Source organism: Perognathus longimembris, chromosome 2, assembly GCF_023159225.1.
Source record: "Perognathus longimembris pacificus isolate PPM17 chromosome 2, ASM2315922v1, whole genome shotgun sequence".
Lineage (NCBI taxonomy): Eukaryota > Metazoa > Chordata > Mammalia > Rodentia > Heteromyidae > Perognathus > Perognathus longimembris.
In genome coordinates this window covers 21,929,775-21,947,079 of record NC_063162.1, presented here as the reverse complement: position 1 = coordinate 21,947,079, position 17,305 = coordinate 21,929,775, and the positions used below count along the sequence as shown (strand labels likewise).

Genomic DNA, 17,305 nt, shown 5'->3' with positions numbered 1-17,305 from the left:
GCCAAGGAATCCATATACTTTAAAGAGTAACAATTGTGGCACTCTAAAGGTTAGGAATATGAGTTTGAGGCTAGCCTGGTCTAAGCAAGTTCAGGACCAGGCTAACCTACATAGTAAGCCTTTGTCTCAATAAACAAAAACCTCAAAAAATAATTTTACCAGAAGCTGGTAGTTCATGCCCCAGGCTGAGACTGGAGGATCGCCATCAGAAACCAGCTCAGGAAAGTCTGTGAGACTTTTATCTCCAGTTAACCACTAAAAAGCCAGAAGAGAAAGCATGACTCAAGTGGTAGAGCACCAGTCTGAGGCAAGTTAAGGGACAGTCCACAAGCCAAGTTCAAGGCCCAATATGGGTGCAAACATATTACACACACACACACACACACACACACACACACACACACACGTATATAGTCTATTTCTTAATTTTGAGAATGCAAGATGACTACATTTTTTTTCTGTCCTTCCTCCTCCTTGACTCAAAATACTTATTAACTAGTAGCTTTCTATATGAATTGATTTTAACGAGAATGTGTTTTCTTCAGGAAAGGATTGGAAATCCAACAATGGAAAATGAGTCTCCATTTATTTCCAGCTACATTCCCAGAATGATTGTGTATATTATAATCATTGAACATTTAGCACCTGCTCATATTCTGTGCTAATTGTGTAGGATTACAACATCATGCCCAAATTATGTATTCTAGTGTTACCCAAACACCAAGTAGACGTTGGGTAGAAGCATTGATGTCATAATTTCCAAAGGTGGAGGTGTCAGTGAAAAAATGAATTTGCAAAACATAGGAAAATGATACAATCCTCAAGTTGAATAGCTTCTATTGTTCAGGGGGATATTGAGTGCTCATAAATACCTGTTTTTTAATAGATGTAACTAGATTGTGTTTACAGCCAGACCTTCCTGTTCTCCTATACCAAAGAGCAAGGTTCTGCTAACACTGACCTACTTTGCTTGTGTATAGTAGTACCATATTAATAGTTACAGTGGTTATGCAGCCATGAAGAGAAAAATAGATAAGATGGAAGCTTTTTTTGTAGGAAATGCTTTTAGTAGCATGTTTCTTTGTTGGTGGAGTATAATGTTGCTACAAATCATGAATAAATATTCTGAATTCACTAATATTATAGCAGTTATAACCATTTTTAAGCTTCCTTCCTAAGTAGATATTTCTCTCCTGGCTTTCTCTACTGTGAACTTTACAAAACAGGCGTAGGCAGTCTATTAATTATTCATACCATAGCAACAATTAAAGCGAATTAAAAATAAAAATCTCCATATTGCACTTAACCATGGGCAGCACCAAACTGTGTCAGCTCTGTAAAGGCCTGTAGGGTTTCCTTAGTTAAAAGTGCTAGAGGGAGCTCTAACCTTGTACAGCGCAGTGGCATGTGGGAACAATTGTCTGTATGTGGTCACAGAGTTGCAAGTAAAGAGGCTCAGGCTTTTTTGTGGCAAAAATTTTTAATTGTGTTTATTAGAAATCTGTTTCCTTTATCAGAAAATGAGTTAGGATGATTTGTCAGTAACCTAATGGGACTTTTCATACTTCCTTCCTTTTGTAGAAATATAATCTCATAGGAACGTTCTGAATTTATTGAATATTCTCAATGTAAACATACCTGTATAACCACTACCCAGATTTTTTTTTTTTTTTAAGAAAAGAGATTACCTTTACTCCTAACAATGTACATCAGTTTGGTCTGATTTTGACCATATGGTTTGTGTGTGACTTCATGAGACATAATGTTTTTGAAAGTCATTCACACTGTTTGTTGTGTTGCAGTGTTTGTAAGTTGTCAGCTCTCATTGATATGTAGTATTTCATTATAGGCAAATATCACAATCAGGAGCGAAACTAAAATTTCCAACTCATATAAATATCCTCCTGACAGCAGAGAATAAGAGTTCCATTGTTCCTTTACCTCACTAACCAACATCTGGTGTTGCCTTGACCTTTTCATTGCAGCATTCTAGTGGTATGTAGCAGTATTGCCTATCATACTGTAGGATTTGGCTTGGTGTTGTTTGTATTTCTTTCTTATTCTCTACTTTTAGAAATTTAATTCAGGGCCTTGCAAATGCTATAGCACTGTATTTTTATTTTTTAATTGGGAGGACAGGTAAACTATATAACCAAATTTACCATCTGACCTTTTCCTTCCTTCCTTCCTTCCTTCCTTCCTTCCTTCCTTCCTTCCTTCCTCCCTCCCTCCTTCCCTCCCTCCCTCCCTCCCTCCCTCTCTCCCTCCCTCCCTCCCTTCCTTCCTTCCTTCCTTTCTTTCTTCTTCTCTTTTTGTACTGGTCCTAGGACTTGACCTCAGGGCCTGGGCACTATCCTTGAACATTTTTTGCCCATCTGACCATTTCTAAGGATACAGTTCAGTAACATTAAGTTTATATTGTTACATTATATGTAAACTTACCTGAACACTAAAATCAGATACGTGTGTGTGTGTGTGTGTGTGTACCTAATGCATTTTCATTTTTAAAATGTTTGGTTTTTAAAATTAGCTTTAAATAGTTGTGTAGGGTTTATGAGTATAATGCATGATTAGGTCAGATATCTTTGTATATATTGGCTGGGTGCTTAAATGTAAAGCCATATTTCAGATCTTTTTGTTTTGAATTTTATATCTTAACAATTTTGTTTTTGCTTTTGCCAGTCCTGGGGCTTGAACTCAGGGCCTGGGCACTTTCCCTGAGCTGTTTTTGCTCAAGGCTAACACTCTACTTCTTGAGCCACAGTGCCACTTCAGCCTTTTTCTTCTGTTTATGTGGTACTGAGTAGTTGAACCTGGGGCTTCATGCATACTAGGCAAGCACTCTACCGCTAAGCCACATTCCCAGGATTTATAAGCATTTTAAAGTAAATTCTGGGTACAATGTTATAAGATTCTTATTTTTTTAATATTTTTATTGTTTTGCCTTTTATATATAAATCTACAGTCCACTTGGTTGTTGGTGTGGTATAAGGTAGATAGATAAGATCTTTTTTCAGTGTAATATCTAGTTGATGTAGCACCACTTATTGAAATATGTATTTCCCACTCTACGAAATGCTTTCCTTTGCCATAAATTATGTGACCCTGTATACATGGAACTTTATCAAAATCTTGATCTCTGGTAGTAAATCTACAGCTTTGTTATTCTTCACAATTATCTTGGTTGTTCTTGGCTATTTTACATTTTCCTGCACATATTTAGGATCAATTTGTCAGTATTTCCCTCTGTACAACCTTTGCATTGTCTAGTATAATAATTTATAACTGGAAACCTCTCAATAGATATCTTTTTTTTTTTTTTTTTTGGCCAGTCCTGGGCCTTGGACTCAGGGCCTGAGCACTGTCCCTGGCTTCTTCCCACTCAAGGCTAGCACTCTGCCACCTGAGCCACAGCGCCCCTTCTGGCCGTTTTCCATATATGTGGTGCTGGGGAATCGAACCTAGGGCCTCGTGTATCCGAGGCAGGCACTCTTGCCACTAGGCTATATCCCCAGCCCTCAATAGATATCTTTAAACCTATGGAAATATGTATGTAAATCTGCATGTAGAAAAAGAGAATCATACACTACTTAAATTTGTAATTTCTACTGATTTTGTCCACTTTGACCCTTGGTTCTGTTAATCTGCTTTTTACAATCTAAACTACATCTTAAACTTTCTTCTTTTTCTCAGTTCTGTCCTTAATCTCATTCAAGTTAGCATACTTAAAAGGTGTTACAACTCACTCCCTGTCCTGGGAAATTGATAGGACGTTTCAGTTAAAACTTCAGTTTTGCTAGATATATAATACCTATAATCCCACAATTTGGGAGTCGGGAGCAGGAGAATCACAAGTTAGAGGTTAGCCTTGGCTACATTGTGAATTCTAGGCCACCCTGTGCTGCATAGCCCTTGTGTACTAAAAAAGCGAACAACAAACCAAAAATAACACTCCAGTGGTTAAGATTGATAGGTAGATCCTAATAAAATCTCAGTTGTTGAGATAGGTTGTTTTGTTGTGAACAGTACCAAACGCCTATAATTTCAGCCTTTCAGAGGCTGAAGCAAGAAGATTGTGAGTTGAAGGCCCACCTGGGTTACATAGGGAAACTCTTACTTACTCCACCAATACTGCCCTGACTCCTTGATGTTATTGTTTAGTCTTCCTTGCATAGAGTGCAGGCATATTAGATTGCTCACTATCAAAAAAATGCTATTACCATAGAAGGTCATGTCAGAAATTCTCATAACTTTCAATGAGATAATTCTTTCAAATTACAAGGAAATCCTGTGCTTGTCCCTGTTTATTAATTATTGTGGCTAATAACCATCTTGATCTTATAATCACTTTGGCTCCCTCACTCACTCCCTCTCTTCCTTCCCTCCCTCCTTTCCTCCTATGTAGCCTGGGCAGGCTTGGAATTTGCCAGGAAGACTAATAGGTTTTTGGTTTTTGTATGTAAATGTTTATAGACTCTTCACATGGCACTAAATAAGACCAGTTGAAGCCAGACACTAGTGGCTCATGCCTGTAGTCCTAGCTACTCAGGAGGCTGAGATTGGGAGGTTTATAATCAAGGACAACCCATATTGTCCTCTGTTAAAACCAGTTTTTAAGAGCTGTGTAAATGTCCAGCACTGGACTGCCTGCAATCCTAGCTACCTAGGAGGCTGAAATGTGAGGATTGTAGTTCAAAGTCAGCTTGGTTAGGAAAGTATGTGAGACACTGATCTGCAATTAACTACCATAAAAGCTGGAAGTGGAGCTGTGGCTGAAGTGGTAGAGCACTAGCTTTGAGCAAAGGAAACTCAAGGACAGTGCCCAGGCTCTGAGTTCAAGCCTCAGGACTGCTGTGTCTTTGTACTTGAGCACATGTGCACACACTCGCACAGACACACATGCAGACACACATGTGCATGCCCATGTAGGGAAGATGTAAATTTTCAAACAAATAAATAAGGAATATTTTTGCCATTAAAATTATGTTATATTAGTTATACAGTGGAGGATTTCATTGTTACATTTCCACACACCCATGTTTACAGTGTATTCCAATCAGTCCTAACCCCTCTCATTCAGGGTGATAAACCTAAGGTAGGTTTTCCTGGCAGCTAGAATTTTAGTCTGATTTCTGGCCTAGCTTTGCTTTGCTCATTACTAAAAGCAGGAAGTCAGAGGAAGTGTTTTTGTCTTACAGGATCTTAGCTCTTTGGTAGATCTTCGTTTTTATTAATTAATTAATTTATTTATTTATTTTGCCAGTCCTGGGGCCTGAACTCAGGGCCTGAGCACTATCCCTGGCTGCTTTTTGCTCAGGGTTAGTACTCTACCACTTGAGCCACAGCGCCACTTATGTGGTGCTGAGGAATCAAACCCAGAGCTTTACCACTAGGCCATATTCCCAGTCCCCTCTTTGGTAGATTTTAAAAATTAGAATAATGCACTGAGGGTATGGTTAGCGTTCTGGATGGTGCCTTACTGTTGTTCTTCCTTCACTAAGTTTAGGTGTTTAAGGAAATGTGTTTGGCAGTAGTTCTGAAAATGAAAATGATAGGGGAGGGCTGGGATGTAGCTCAGTGGCAAAGCACTTTCCTAGCAAGTGCAACATCCTGGGTTCAATCCTCATTACCAAAAAAGAAACAAAAGAAAGAAAGAAAAGAAAACGATGGGGGGAAAATCAGTGTGCAAATCTCTCTCTTTTTTTTTTTTTTTTTGCCAGTCCTGGGGCTTGGACTCAGGGCCTGAGCACTGTCCCTGGCTGCTTTTTGCTCAGGGCTAGCACTCTACCACTTGAGCCACAGCTCCACATCCGGCCTTTTCTATTTATGTAGTGTTGAGGAATCGAACCCAGAGCTTCATGAATGCAAGGCGAGTACTCTACCGCTAAGCCATATTCCCAGCCCCTGCAAATGTCTTTTAACCCTTATTTTAAGGTTTCCTTTTGCTCTTTTCTGTCTTATCCAGTTAAATTTCATGGGAATATTAACCTAATATCCTCATTCCTTATGGAAATTGAATTTTACTTTTTGTAGAGGCAGGCCTACTATGGTTTGAACTCAGGGCCTCATGCTCTCTAGGCAGGATCTCTACCATTTGAACCACACACCCCTATCCTATGTGTGTGTTTGTTTTTGCTTTTGTTATTTGTGTCATATAGGATATAGGATCCACCTTGGGACCCATGATGTTCCCTACCTACACCTCTTATCCTGCCTGTAATACAGGCATGAGCCACCATGTCCAGGCCTGGTCTTAAACTGTAATCCTCCCAATCTCTACCTCCTGAGTATAGGAGATCTCAGGCATATAAACAATTTATGAATCAAAGTAGGAGGCAAAGGTAGGATGGTTGGTCTGATGCCCAAAGCATAAGACCCTCTCTGATAAACTGAAGCAAAAAAATCTGAGGGTATGACTTGTGGTAGAGTTCTTAGAAACACAGGCTTTGAGCTCAAACCCTAGCACCACCAAAAAACTATTAGTTCTTGAAGTTTCTGTTGACAAGTAGGCAACAACAGGAAGGAGAAGGGCTAACTGTGAATAAGGATGAATATGGGTGAAGTGTTTATTAGCAAGTATGAAAATAGAACAGCTAAGCCTGTGAAAATTGTTTTTAAGAAGGCAGACTGGGTTAAGGGAGAGTTGATAAAGGAGGTGAAGTTGATCAGAATACATTGTATACACGTGTGAAAATGTTAACATTATACAAATAACATGTAAATAAAATTGCCTTTGCAAAATAATATACTTAATATTGTATTAGATTGAAACCAGTCTTAGAAAATGGGTTATAGATTGTTAGATTAACCTATGAGCAGTCGATCAATATATTGATAGTGGCAGATTTCATAGTATGTTTTACCCCATCCATACATAGTATGTCCTCCCCAAAAGGGAGCTACTTCTTAGCTTTGTTTAGATGAAAATTTTAGTTTACTGAATATTTTTGAGCTGCTAGTTTGATGTAGCCCTCCATGGCTTAAAATCTAGTTTGGAAGTAAAGGTTTAAACACAAAATTATTAGGAAAATAAAGTATTAAGTTGGTTATAGCCGGCAACTATGTGGGTTGTAATCCTACTAAAAATCATAGTGGCACCTTATGCTCTTATGTATGTCAGGTACTCAGTGGCTTTATATGAAGTTTTGTTTTTTTGTTTTGCCAGTCCTAGGGCCTGAACTCAGGGCCTGAGCACTGTCCCTGGCTTCCTTTTGCTCAAGGGTAGCACTCTGCAACTTGAGCCACAGCACCACTTCTGGCTTTTTCTGTTTATGTGGTGCTGAGGAATTGAACCCAGGGCTTCATATATGCAAAGCAAGCACTCTACCACTAAGCCACATTCCCAGCCTGAAGTGTTTTTTTATCCTAGCATTCATACTTCTAGGTAGTACTATGAGTATCAGCATTTTGCAGATGGTAAATTTGAGGCACAGAGAGTACCTGACTTACCCAAGATCACATACCAAGTAAGTGGTAGTGCTGGGATAGTCATGTGGTGGCCGGGACTTTTTCATGGGGGTGCTATGTGGGTTGGCGTTTGTGTATGCTCCTGAACTGGAGCTTGAACTTGGTCTAGCTTTTTTGCTCAAGACTGGCACTTGAAAGCTACAGCTCCATTTCTGGTTTTGTTTTTTTTTTGTGATTAGCTGGAGATAAGAGTCTCATGGACTTGACCTCAAATCTCAGCCCCCTGAGTAGCTAGGATGACAAACAGTGTGCCACTGGTGGTTTTGTGATAGTGGTTTTGTTTTAAGAATATCTTACATTAGCAAACTTCAAGGGGACATTTAGTGAGTTGTTGTGTTTTGGGTTTTTTGTTTTGGTTTGGTTTTTTGCCAGTCCTGGGGCTTGGGACTCTAGGCCTGAGCACTGTCCCTGGCTTCTTCTCTCTCTCTCTCTCTCTCTCTCTCTCTCTCTCTCTCTCTCTCTCTCTCTCTCTCTCTCTCTCTCTCTCTCTCTCTCTCTCTCTCTCTTTCTCTCTCTCTCTCTCTCTTTCTCTCTCTCTCTCTCTCTCTCCTCTCTCTCTCTCTCTCTCTCTCTCTCTTTGGCTCAAGGCTAGCACTCTGCCACTTGAGCCACAGCGCCACTTCTGGCCTTTTCTGTTTATGTGGTGCTGAGGAATCAACCCAGGGCTTCATGCATGCTAGGCAAGCACTCTACCCCTGAGCCTCATGCCCAGTCCAGTTGCTGTGTTTTTGTTTTGTTTTTCTCCCCAGTACTGAGGCTTGAATTCAGAACCTCATGCTTGCTTAGCTTGCTTGACTGGTGCTCTTCTATTTGAACCATGCCTGTAGCTCCAGAGGTTCATTTGGGCTGGCTTCGATGTGGTACTTGTGGTCTTGATGCCAAAGTAACCCTCTTTTGGTTATAGGAAATGTATTTCTCCATCTATGCAAAGCAGTCCTGTTGTTCCTTTCTTGTGAATCTTGACTTCGCTACATTGCCATTAAAAAGAAAGAAAAAGAGCCAGAGTTTCATTTTAGGAAAACTACAAAGCTTATATAACAATGGCATTTTGAAACTTAGTCTGAACTCTGCTAATTTATGTGAACCTGAGCAAGTTATTTTGATCACCTCTGCTTAAAAAAAAACAGATGCTGCATCCAAACTAAGCTTTTCCTGGATAAATTAAGAAAACAATTACCAAAGTATTCCAGAGAGAAATGTCTTTAGTCCCTTGATGCTCCAAGGGTTATTAAAGTTTTACCTGCAGATAACCAAGGCTTCCAGAAGTTACAAGTCATTTACTTCATTCACTGCAGCTAAGAGAGGCCTGTGCTGCTGCCTCATAGGATTATTTCTTGCTGCATTTAACATGCATTAACAAGCATTTGGAAAGAGTAGAATTTCTTCTAGAAAGCTGAGTTGGCTTTTGAGATCCTGTCCCTCCCCCCCCCCAAAAAAAAGAAAAGAAAAGTGGGGGGCCTTTGAGTTAAGCTTTCTTTAGGAGCAAGTTTTACTAAGTCATTGAGATCTTCTTATATAAGACATGAAAAATCAAGGATTAGAAGACAATGAGATTTTTTAAAAAAATACTTCTTTATTTAAAAGTTTCAGCTGGGCACCATTGGCTCTCACCATCCTCGTTCCTCTGGAGGCTGAGAACTGAGAATCACAGTTTGAACCCAGCTGGCAGGAAAGAGGGTAACACTCTTATTTCCAATAAACTACTCAGAAAAATCCAGAAGTGAAAGTGGCTGGTGCTATGGCTCAAGTGATAGAGCACTAGCCATGAGCACAGAGGCTCAGGGACAGCACCTAGGCCTTGAGTTCAAGCCTCAGGACCAGAAAACAAAACAAAACCTGTCCATATTTTTCCTACATACTTCTTGCATTTTAAATGTCATTTTGTTTCCTCTACCAGGTCTGCCTCCCTCATTCCTTATTATTTTTGGTAGAAACAAACTTTCTTTTTTTGTAATTTATTTATTAATTAAACAAAAATTTTTTGACAAGGTGTTATGCAAAAAGGGTATCGTTACATAGTAGGGCAGTGTGTACATTTCTTGTGATATCTTACACCCTGTTTTTCTTTCCCTTCCCTAGATAAGGTAGACATATATACATTACACAGTGTACCAAAAACATGTACAGTAGCCACGTGGCCTACGCCAAAGGAAATTCACCTAGGGCTTTAAATGTAACGTCAACATTAGACAATATGTCGACAGTAGTCTTATATGAATGTACATACATAGCTTTTGAGCTATTGTGATCTACTGAGAGGTCAATTTTTGACCTTTATATGCTGAGTAGTTGTTTGGTTTTAGTTACATAATGTTGGGTTGCTGCCCCAATCCTGTGGGAAATACCACTTGACAAGCAGTTTTTGGTTTCACAGACCTGGTCTCTACTGTCTCTCCGTCACCCCATCTTAACAGTCATATATCAGGGAGATCATGCCACTTTGTTTTCTGTGTTCTAGGCTTGTCTCGCTCAACATTATTTGTTCGAGTTCTGACCATTTCCCTGCGAATAACAATATTTCACCATTCCTAATCGCTATGTAGTATTCCATTGTGTATAGGTACCATATTTTTTGGATCCATTCATCTGTGTAGGGGCATCTGGGTTGATTCCATATTTTGGCAATTGTGAATTGTGCAGCAATAAACATGGAAGTGCAAATGTCTTTTTGATATCTTGGGCCCTGCTGTTCAGGATAGATGCCTAGGAGTGGTATGGCTGGGTCATAGGGTAGGTCTATATTGAGCTTTTTGAGAAACCTCCATACTGTTCTCCAAAGTGGTTGTACTAATTTGCACTCCCACCAACAATGGAGAAGGGTTCCTCTTTCCCTGCACCCCCTCCAGCATTTGTTGTTGCCTGAGTTCAGAGTATAGGCCATTCTAACTGGAGTGAGGTGGTATCTCAGGGTTGAGAAACGAACTTTCTAATGCCTAGAAAGTTGGAAAGAAAATTTTTTGTCACAGAAATTTTATTTTGATAATATTAACATCATTTAATATCCAGCTGACCATCCTCTACCTAAGGAAATTTTACAGAGGGACCAACCAGCAACCAAACAATTAAACTTTATTACTGGGCCTGAAACATTACACAGTGTTGTTGTTGCTCTTTAATATATTTTTTTATCTTCTCCCCTTCATGATGTTTGTCATGTGGGACAAGACTTGCTTGTCCAACAAGCATGTTGCTTCTCTTAAAACCATAGAACATGGTAATTCTGGGTCCCTTCGTATTTTATACTCATTTTCCCCCTTATCTCTCCTTGCCTCCTTTCACTACCCCACCTTCTTTTCTTCCCTACATTGTCATCTCTCTTCCCTTCCCCAGTCTCTTCTTTACCCCTAATTCTTCTTTCTCCATCTGTGTCTGGTCTCTCTTACCTTCCCACTCTCCTGTCTCCCATTCCTAGTCACTTTTGTCATTCCTCTCTGTCCTACTGCTTCCCTCTCTCTCGCCTCTCCTCCTTTCTCTCATTCTTTTTGCTGGTTTTCCTTCCCATTCTCTTCTTTCCTTTCCCTACTCCTCTCTCTTCCTCACCCTCCTCTACCTTCCCACAAAGACCTAGTCTTCATCCCCCAGGATCACATCTTGACTTCTCCAAGATGTTCAATAAAAGAAATTAATTCTGCCTGTTCTAATTAATTTTAATGTTATAGAGAAAGAATGAATCCTCTAGATGGCACAGAAGCACCCTCCCCTTTCCACATACATCAAATAATTGACTAGTAGCTCTTTTAATGTAGAGAAAGATAACATAAACATCAAAATGTGAGCATTGTTGAGTTATTGGTAGTGGAAATTCTGAGACAGGATTTCCAGTATGTTGTTGAGGCTGGTCTGAAAATCCCTGGGGCTCAATCTCTTCTACTGTCCCAGCTTCCCAGGTGGCTCTGACTGTAAGCACAGACTCCACCACCCAAAAATTGCTCCAGCAATTTTTATGTTCTTATGCTTCTGTATTTTTTCAATTTTTCTTTCTTTTTCTTTTTTTTTTTTTTTTTTTGGTGTGCCAGTCCTGGGGCTTGGACTCAGGGCCTGAGCACTGTCCCTGGCTTCTTTTTGCTCAAGGCTAGCACTCTACCACTTGAGCCACAGCACCACTTCTGGCTTTTTCTATATATGTGGTGCTAAGGAATCGAACCCAGGGCTTCATGCATGTGAGGCAAGCACTCTTACCTCTAGGCCACATTCCCAGCCTTTTTTCAAATTTTATGTCCATTGTAAATGCTGTTTAAAAAACAAAAACAAAACAGTTGAAAGCTGAGCGCTAATGGCTTATACTTATAATCTTAGCTGCTCGGGAGATTGAGATCTGTTCATGGTTCAAAGCCAGGCTGGGCAGGAAACATCTTATGAGACTCTTTACTCCAATTAACCACTAAAAAAAAAAGCCAGAAGTGGAGCCTGTGGCTCTCAAGTGATGGGTAGAGCACTAATATTGAATGAAAAAGCTCAGATGCAGCACCCAGGCCCTGAATTTAAGCCCCAGGACCAAAAAACAAAACCACAAAACAAAAATCATTTGATCTCCTCTTGACCCTTAGTACTCTTATTTAAAGAAAGTAAAAGCAAAGCAGAGTGAATTATATTTGATCTCATTGGCTCTTTTTTTTTAATACAAATCGATCATTGTTTCTAAGGTAAAGTTGGACATATTTTATGATTAAAAAACAAAAAACAAAAAACAACCACTCATGTCATGGATTATTTCTATAGGAATTCGGCCAAATGATTATTTGTCTTAGGAAGCCAAAGCACAAAATGGCCAAACAAAAATTTTCAGGGCACTAAATTTCTAACTAAACCTTTTCTGAATTTTACTTTTAGGTCAAGAGAAAACTAGTTGTGACTGTCCTTGACCACTGATTTCTTAATCAAATAGTTATTTCCATATCCGTGTTTCTCTACTGAAGTGTGATAAGGTATGACTCTTTGGATGCAACTTCTCCCCATAAGAGGGCGCTCTGGGTCTCTCCTCTCAGAACCCTCTTAAGCAGTTACACAGGGCTTCCAGTTGGTTTCCACATGTTTCCTCGGTCTTTAAGACCTACAATCCTTCCTCTTCCTTCTTACCTCCTCTCACTCAAGTAAGAAGCTTTCAGGCTAGGGTTATGGGGGAGAGCCCACCCAGCAAGCACGAGGCTCTTGAGTTTAAACCCTAGTACTGCCACTAAAAGAAGGAGAAGCAGCTTTGGATGTCTTTGTGCACCTATGGTTTTGTTTGTTGGAAGCACTTTTTTTTTTAGGGGGAAGAAGGGGAGTTGAACTCAGGTGCTCTGCTACTTGAGCCACACTTCCAATCCTTTTTGCTTTAGTTATTTTTCAAATAGTCTTGCTTTTTGCCTGGGCTAGCTTGGATTGAGATATTTCTATTTATGCTGCTGATAGACCGGCATGCATGCACCACAGCTACCCAGTTTTTCTGTTGAGATGGGTTTCTTGAGAGCTGTTTGCCTGAGCTGGCCTTGAACTACCGAGATATCTCCTCAGGTTTCATCCTCCTGAGATGTTGGGTGTTTTTGTTTTGTTTTGTTTTGTTTTTTGCCAGTCTTGGGCTTGAACTCAGGGCCTGGGCACTGTCCCTGGCTTCTTTTTGCTCAAGGCTAGCACTCTGGCACTTGAGCCACAGCGCCACTTCTGGCCGTTTTCTATTTATGTGGTGCTGGGGAACCGAACCCAGGGCTTCATGTATATGAAGCAAGCATGCTTGCCACTAGGCCATATCCCTAGCTGCTGTTGGTTATTTTTATGTTCAGCTTTCCAGATCCTCTCAACTTTCCAAATGTTGGCCTTTTAGACTGCCAGCATTAAGCTTCAGTTCAATGGTACTGTCATAGCACAAGATGGATATTAAATACAATCACGCAAGTAGGGTCCTATAAGACCTCTTCTGAGTTTATCCTCCCCAAAATTTACTTTGTGGTTTTCCTTCATAATATTTGTATATTATGAGTATGATTAGTGTTAGGTTTTTAAAGTAGGTAGCCAGTAAAGGAGAACACCACGCAGTATTCAGGCAGGAAAGAAAGTTTATTACCAAACTGCTGGCCTGTGGCCAAGATGATCCTTGGCCCGAGAGAAGGGAGAGAGAGAGAGCGACCCCCACCCAGCCCTGCCTTATATCTAGGGCAGGGGCAAGGGGTGTGGCCAGGTGGATTAGGATGTGACTTCAGGGAAAGGGGAGGTAACTGCCTCCAGGTCTGCAGATTACCCAGGTAACTGGGTGGAGACTTAATGAGGTGGGGGCATCTACATGGAGCCCTCAGGGAGAGGACCTAACATTCCAGCCTTTTAATAGTTATGAAAAAGGGCGAAGAATCTCTCTGGCTGCTTCCTGCAGGCAAGGGGCATCAGCATTAGGGGTAAAAGGCAGAAATGTGGCCGCTCCTGGAGAAGGCGAGCAGCAGGGTCCCTTGGTGGTAGGTGCCAGTCCTTGAATGAAGCCTGGAAGAAGTCTCATGAGGCAGGGGCTGGACAAAAAAAAAAAAATATTAAGGCAAAAGGAAGGGCTTAGGGCACAAAATTAAAAATTGGATGACTTGGCTAGTTCTTATACTCGGGTATGGACATTAGATGGACAAGCTACTATCTCTTGATCCCCCGGCTCTGATTAATTTTGAAAGGGTGAGACAAAGTGACTCCATTTTGGATGCAATCATTTTCCTCTTACTCCACTCCATGATACTTGTTCCCAGAACTGGCTGAGTCCCAGGGGTCTAGGTGCTTGTTGCTGGGATGGCTTGCCCCCATTGGCAATGTGAATACAGGGTTTGAACTCAGGGCCTGGGCACTGTCCCTGAGCACTTCTGCTCGAGGCTAGCACTCTACCACTTGAGCCACAGCTCCACTTCCAGCATTTGGCTGGTAAGAGATCAGTCTCTTCAGCATGCTTCCAGCCTGGCTCTTCGCTGGTTAGTTGGGAGATGGAGTGTGAGAGAGATTTTCTGCCCTGGCTGGCTTCGAACTGCAATCCAAGGAGTCTTTGCCACAAAAGCCCTTTTTGATTTCCAATTAAAACAACAAGGAGACCAAGGGGACTAGAGCTTACCTGTACCTTGTCAAGAACTGACCAAATACTTGCCAGAATTCTGCATTGACAAAACTCAGTAGATGTGATGAGTTTTAGCACAGATATATAGCTAGATGGACATACTAACAAATGACGTTTACACATACATACACACATGGAACACACATACACACTGTGCATATAAGTTTTACAGCATGCAAAAATGAATTTCAGCAGTAGACTCTTTCGGAATTCCAATAGTAAATGACATTTTTTGTCCAATATTTTAGAACCACGTGGTCAGTTAGAAAAACAATTTTGCTAGCAAACAACAATTTTTAGATTATAAAATAGAGAAACCATATTTTGATAAACTCTAGTGGGGTGCCATGTTGAGGGGGGTGGCAGGAGGACACAAGCACACTGATAGAGAATACGTGGCATGGCATAATGGCGCCTGAGCTCATGCATGTTAAACCCAATATCCACCACATGGTCAGTGCTAGAGAAAAGAACTTTTAGATATATTTGCTGACAAAGCACATTGGTGGTCAAGCCTCAGTTTCGAAGGTCTGAGAAAAGAGGCAGCTTTGTGAGCAAGGCACACAACGATGGTACGACTTGGGAATTTTATAAAGTAAGCAGGAAGATGAGAGAGAGAGAGAAAAAGGAAGAGAAAGAGGAAAAGAGAGAAAGAGAGCCTGAATATAAGTGACTTCTGACCATTTACCATTGCAGTGGCAAAAACTGTATCTGTTTGAATATTTCGAGCAGGCCTCATTGCACTGTCAAGAGGCGTGCTAGCAGTGTCCCGGCTCAGGTGTGACTGTGATGCAAAACCCAAAAAGCATGGGAGGGAGGCGCCTGGTGAGTGGATGAGAGCTTACAGGGCAGAAGCAGCAGAAGCGGCAGAAGCAGCGGACAGAGCGGCAGAGAACCGGAGCAGCAGCAGTTTCACTCACCAGTGTAGACAAGTGGTGTGAAGGTGGAGGTGGAGGTGGAGGCCAGCAATGGTATTAGTGAAAAGTGCCACGTGGCGATTCGCAGCAGTTCGGTTCGCGGAAAAAGGGCCGTCAGGACTGGGGATACTCCCAGAAAAAGAAGAAAAATAGATGGGAATTCCGCCTGTCCTGACTCTTAAGCCCCCATCCGAGTCACGGCACCATATGGCCGGGCGCGGTGGCGCGCGCCTGTAATCCCAGCTACTCGGAAGGCTGAGCCCGGAGGATCGCTTGAGTCCAGGGGTTCTGGGCTGCAGTGCGCTATGCCGATCGGGTGTCTGCACTAAGTTCGGCATCAATATGGTGACCTCCCGGGAGCGGAGGAACACCAGGTTGCCTAAGGAGGGGTGAATCGGCCCAGGTCGGATTAGGATGTGACCTCAGGGAAAGGGGAGGTAACTGCCTCCAGGTCTGCAGGTTACCCAGGTAACTGGGTGGAGACTTAATGAGGTGGGGGCAGCTACATGGAGCCCTCAGGGAGAGGACCTAACAATTAGACTGATAGTCTTGGCAATTTATGTACAGATTTTTTTTCTTATTTTTGTTTTTGTCAGTTTTGGACTTGGAACTCAGGGTTTGAGCACTGTTTCTGAGCTTCTTAAGCACAAAGCTAGCACTCCCCCATTTGAGCCACAGTGTCCCTTCAGCCTTTTCTGTTTATGTAGTACTGAGGAATCTAACCCAAGGCTTCGCACATGCTAGGCAAGCACTCTACCACTAAGCCACATTCCCAGACCCAGATTTATTTCCATCCCTATGATCAGTCTTGGGAGTGGGAGGAACATGTATTGGTGAAAGGCAGTTCTTTTGTTATTATGTTTCCTTTTTACAGATTGCGTGTTATCTTTAGTATACTGTTTTTAAAAAAAATCATAACATTCATGCTAGACTCATCCATGATACACTGCCACAGCTAAATGTTAAAATTCTAAGCTCACAATTAAGATTTGACCAAAAACATAATATTCACGAGAACAATTTTTTTTATGGATTGATTTAGCCTCCTGAATGTCAGATTAGATGAAAGGTTCCAGACTTGGGTTATTCAGTGCTTAGATACATCAGTTTCTCCTTGTTCCACAAAGGGTTAACTAGTAGAGTTCGTGAATGGTTTTTTAGCTGCAGGGGTTTTTGAAGAGAGATGTAGGAATTCAGCTGTTAATTGAATTCTTGAGGCATGGACCCATGGTCATTGAAAAATTTGAGTGAGCAAAAATTCTCTTGCTTTCCTCCTAGTTTATGCATTCTTTTATAAGGCAAGAATTATTTTTAAGAGGGTATTATGCCTATTTATGCTGATTGGATATTTTATATGATAGTGACATTTTAAAAGATGTTATGCAATGTCTTTGGTCCCTTGGATTGCTCCTCTCTTTTTTCATCGCTCACTTCCCCAAGTCTACTACACTTTTTCCTCTGTTTTTTCCCCATCTCATGAGCAAAGTTTTAACAATACACAGAAAGTTAACTGCCTGGAGTCTTTTAAATATAAGTAACACGCAACCAGTAATAAGCTGTCGGTTGTTTTTTTGCTGCCTGCAAAGAAACATAAACACAGCGCTCATTTCTGGCAGGTTTTTACTGTCAGAGTTTCTCCTATTATATTTATCTTACAATTTGCCAGGGGGTGAAGTTATTAAGTTTTAGCAGCAGCCATCGATCAAGTTCACAAGTTAACACGATAAAGGCTCTGTGCCGCTCCGATCCGGGGAAATGATGATCCTCACTCGGTAATTAACTAAATGAGAAAGTTAAATCTTACTTGAGAGCTGGGAGAGATGAAAGAGAGGTGTTTGTCAGTTTCTCAGTGGAAATTAGAAGCAGT

The 17,305-nt window shown here is 41.1% G+C and overlaps 1 protein-coding gene across 12 annotated transcripts in view; it reads left to right on the top strand.

The window, feature by feature from the left end:
* Positions 1-17,305, top strand: part of Btrc (beta-transducin repeat containing E3 ubiquitin protein ligase) — a 157,326-nt gene that overhangs the window by 102,974 nt on the left and 37,047 nt on the right. Inside the window, exon 1 of one of the 12 annotated variants that reach the window (XM_048338424.1) lies at positions 7,365-7,384. The exons of the other annotated variants lie outside the window; for them this stretch is intronic. The gene's annotated coding sequence lies outside the window, so the exon portion shown is untranslated. Of the gene's footprint in view, positions 1-7,364; positions 7,385-17,305 lie in introns of those variants that run through there. 12 annotated transcript variants of the gene reach the window in all.